At 35.8% G+C, this 4,504-nt stretch overlaps 1 pseudogene; it reads right to left on the minus strand.

Annotated features, from left to right (window-relative positions):
* Nucleotides 1-850: 850 nt before the first annotated feature.
* Nucleotides 851-975, minus strand: LOC121501099 (annotated as a pseudogene).
* Nucleotides 976-4,504: the final 3,529 nt, after the last annotated feature.

The following is a 4,504-nucleotide window of genomic DNA, read 5'->3' on the forward strand; positions in this document are numbered from 1 at the left end:
TTTGGGGACTCCCTTGATTTATTTTGTGTAATATTTCAGACATACACTGTAGGTACACAGAATAGAATTTCCTTATGAAATACTTATAAGGTATCTTGCATACCATAAATAAATAAGTTGAAGACCAAATTCATGAGATGATAAATTACAGTAGATGTCTTTGTCTAAGAAACTTTCTTGCTGATTGAATTTATTTTTGAAATACCTAGATATAATGTCAGTTCTTAGCCTAAAAGTATGTTTTCCTGATATGTATAAGAAATAGAGTTTTGTTATCCAAATGTAAACAAGCAAGAAAGAATATATTAGAATTAATAAACTTGTACTGCCTTGAGCTCTTTTGGATAGCCTCTGTAAAGCTGATAAAGCATGTGCTTATTAATTCATATTTTTCGCTTAACAGAACGTTTATGGAGCCTTTTCCATATGTCTTGGGGAAATTTAGAAATGACTAAAGCTTGAAGGCTCAACCATCCAGGACTTTTAGGGTAGTAAGGAAGACAAGGCATGTGCATGTAAAAATGTGTAGTAGTAGTAAGTGCTATAAAAGAAGTATAAGAAGCTACTTAATTTATTTTTCTGAATTTGCTTAATTCTTTTACCTGTTATTGAAGGAGTCAGCTTACAACTCCTCAGATGAGAAGAAAGTAGATTTCAAAAGGAGAGGCAGGTAGACTTAGCTACCTAAAAAAAAAAAAATCTTTTATATATCAAATAACAAAGAAACAGAAGGCAAATAAAAAAACCTGGGAACTACTTACAATTAATCTTACTATAAAAGAGTTTGTAACAATAATATATAAACATTCTTTATGATTGCTCGGCAAACACTAAAACATCACTACAAGTTCAACAGAAGACGTAAGCAAAAAGTCACTGATTACTCAGCCTGTAAAATTAGGAAAAGTTTTCAATTAGCAATAGTCGCGCCTCGGATAAACCTCATTGGCTACAATACTGCCACTGCACAAAGCTTCAGCCTGTAAAACTAAACTTATCAAATTATTACCACAGCAGTGGAAAACAGCTTTTTGTTTATGAAATCAATATAGATGTTTTTGGTAAATGATTGCATCAATATTGACAAAGATGGGGTCAGGTAAGTCCCTTTGGGTGAGGAAGAATTTCTGTAACATTTTAGGAGATATTCTCAATACCTATTGAGAGTATAAAGTTTTCATTTTCAGCAATTATGCTTTTTTTATTTTTTTAAAAGATTTTTTTTTTAATTCATAGGCACAGAGAGAGAGAGAGAGAGAGAGAAAGAGAGAGAGAGAGAGTGAGGCAGAGACACAGGCAGAGGGAGAAGCAGGCACATTGCAGGGAACCTGATGTGGGACTCAATCCAGGGTCTCCAGGATCACGCCCTAGGCTGCAGGCGGCGCTAAACCGCTGTGGCACCAGGGCTGCCCTATGCTTTTTTTTTTAAACCACATATCCTAAGGAATGAATCATGAGCATGGCCAGATTTATACATAAACATGTTTAATGCAGAAGTGTTTACGATGAGTGATTATGGGAAATAAAAGTGTTCAATAATAGAGAAGTGCTTAGCTGAAATGTCAGACAGTCATCCATAATGCATGTGTGTGTGCTTGTGTGCTCTATACACACATAGAAAGCAAGGAATAAACCATACATAGCTGATGCAACTTTATTTCTGTATTTTAATCATAAGGCCTTAACATGCTTATAGTTTCTTCTTCCGCCACCCAACTTATATTCTCATCACTCTCAACAAGGACCTCAGCTAACTGGTATTCTTTACTTAGTTGGGTGACCCAGATTTCATTTCTGATGGGTCTGAATCCTCAGGGGACATTCCTCTTTTTGTTGGTGTGGGAAGAATTGTTGTAATTTCCCATTATCTTTTACTTTTGGACATGGAAGTGGTAAGAGGTACTCCAGAGAAGACCTTGGCTTCCATACATAGTTCTCTTGCCCAATTTCCTTGATTATTAGGGTAGCAACCATAGCCACTAGTAATGTGATCCCCCTCTTTGTCTGTAAAGTTCAGGTGCATGTGGAACCCAAATAACCAGGTAGCATCCCTAACTTTCGATTTGGTAGAAGCCTTCTAATCTTCTTTCTGTCTCATGAAGGGAACATTACCCTCTTGGAATAATAGGCATCCAAAGCAGGAGAATTAAACATTCCAAAGAGAGGAATCACAAACTCTGTGAATGAGTTTTAAGGTGTGAAAGTGAGAGGAGCATCTCTCATGCCTTGAAGCTTGGACCCATGAACCCAGAAATGAGAGAGACATCAGTTTTCTGATAATGAGAGGCTTGGAGAGAAAAGCAGTCTACTTGGAGTGTGTGGGCATCATTGCTCACAACATGTGCACCACCTGCAACTTCTACATGTGGAGATGTGGCTATCTCTGTTCAGAATAATTTCAATAGTTTTGATAAGAAATAGGTTTTGATAGGAATATATACATAAAGAGAAAGCCTTCATTTCCATCAGTGACTTTCATATCCTCTTCTCAGTACTCAGTATAAAACCTTCTATCCAGATTAAACCTATGCCTACTTCCTTTTCCTGGCTCAAGAAGTAATGCTTACATCTGTTCTAAATTCACCTTTCTCTCTTCTTTCTTGCAAACATGGAATACTCTTATTTTTAAGTATGTGGGCTACCATTCAGAGTTGCTGGGATTGACTCTACCGTCAATAGATCAGGTAACTTTTGTGTCGTAGATGAGCTGTAGATGTCCCATAATCTCTGTGATAAAATACTACCTTTCGCTTGCAACTCCTCCTTGTAAAGTGACACTATAACTAAGGTAAAAATCCTGCTTCTGTTTCCACTGCAATGAAATTTACCTGATCTGGTGCTTCACTTTTTCTAGTGTGGTTGTACTAAATTCTTAACCTAGTTATGATATAGATGAGCAGTGCCAGCCTTCATCCAAATTATTGGGTCCGATGCTCTCTTTCTTTCTAGCTGGAGTACTGCCATGAATGAACCAGTCTACCAAAACCTGGTCATAACCTACTTAAATTCCAGCAGTGCTTGTAAGCTGGAATTTCCCAGTGCTGTCTGCATTGGCTAGATCTGTCTCTCTGGAGTCAGTGTTTGCCTTAACTGTGCTTGAGCTTAGCTTATCAACAGGACGTTTTATATGAGAAACTTACCTTCCGTGACATACCTTGTTTCACTGGTCTGAGGTTGGTTTTTTCCCAAATCAAAGTAAAACACAATTAACAAGAAAAATGTACCTGATGTACAGCTCATTCTTCACCTAGCCTTGCTCATTAAATAATTTATCTCTTAAAAATCCTAGTTCATGTTACAGTGTCTTCCCAAGTCTTAATTTCTAGCTCTTAAATTTGCTCAACCATTTTAGGTTCTCTTTTGCCCACGTATCGTCATGCCATATGACTTCACATAATGTCTCATTGCAACACAACCTGTGAAATTATATTTTCTGGCTGGCACACAATCAGTGTTTCCATCATTTGTAAGATATAATACAGAGCTGCTAAAGCTAATTCTGTGTTAGGTGATGTCTCACTGCCTGCTTGAAAAGTGCAAAAAGATTAGCATGTTTAAATTAAACTAGATCTACTTGTAGAAGATTAATTATTTGGCTTGCCAACAAGAAGTCACCACATTATTAATGTAATGAACAAAGAAAATTGCTTCTATAAGAGAGAATGATAATACATGGTACTTTGCCATAACATCAGAAAATAACAGAGGTGAGTGATGGCAACATTCATAGATGTTATCCAGGTAATAATTTTTTTAAAGAGTTGGTCTCAATTACTATCCCATTATCCTGCTATTATTTTTAATAATTCTGGAAAGAGCTCATATTCAGATATCATTGATATATGTAAATGATGTTAGAAGACGAAGTCTATATTGAGAGTACTCCAGACACTTGTCATCATTTTCATTAGACTACTGTACAGGCTGTCAGTTGTCATGGCCCAGAAGGCTTGGTGCTTGTAACCTTTCCAAGAGCTTAAATATTCATCATGGGTTCATCCCTGTGGCTGTACTTGGAGATATGAAAAGATATAAGATGCATCCAAACCAACTTCTCTAAAGAAAATGTTGTGACAATCTGACAGCCATAAAAACAAATATGTCAGTAGCACAGGTGAACATAAAGAGAGAAAGGAGCAGCACAATGTTACTGGAGAACGAGATAGTGGGACAAATTGGTCTTTCGTCAATACACAAAAAATGTACAAAGTCACTGTCTTCCTTTAGTTCCAGTTCACCTATTCAATTAAATTATGGTTGGTTTCTTTACTAAATTTTTAGTGCAGAAATTTTAGGAAAAAAGAAGAAAGAAATTTAAACAAGAAGAATATTAAATTTAAATTTAAATTACTTGCATTTTCACATCTCAGAGAATGTTTTCTGTTTTGTAATGTGTTATGAATAAATAATTTTATTTTAGAAAGTTGTTACATAAACCCTATTCATCCTGCAATTTTATTTCATATTATTTTGTGAGCACTTTATTAGGTTATAAAAGTTATTG

This window comes from Vulpes lagopus, chromosome 10 (genome assembly GCF_018345385.1).
Source record: "Vulpes lagopus strain Blue_001 chromosome 10, ASM1834538v1, whole genome shotgun sequence".
In the NCBI taxonomy this organism is placed as follows: domain Eukaryota; kingdom Metazoa; phylum Chordata; class Mammalia; order Carnivora; family Canidae; genus Vulpes; species Vulpes lagopus.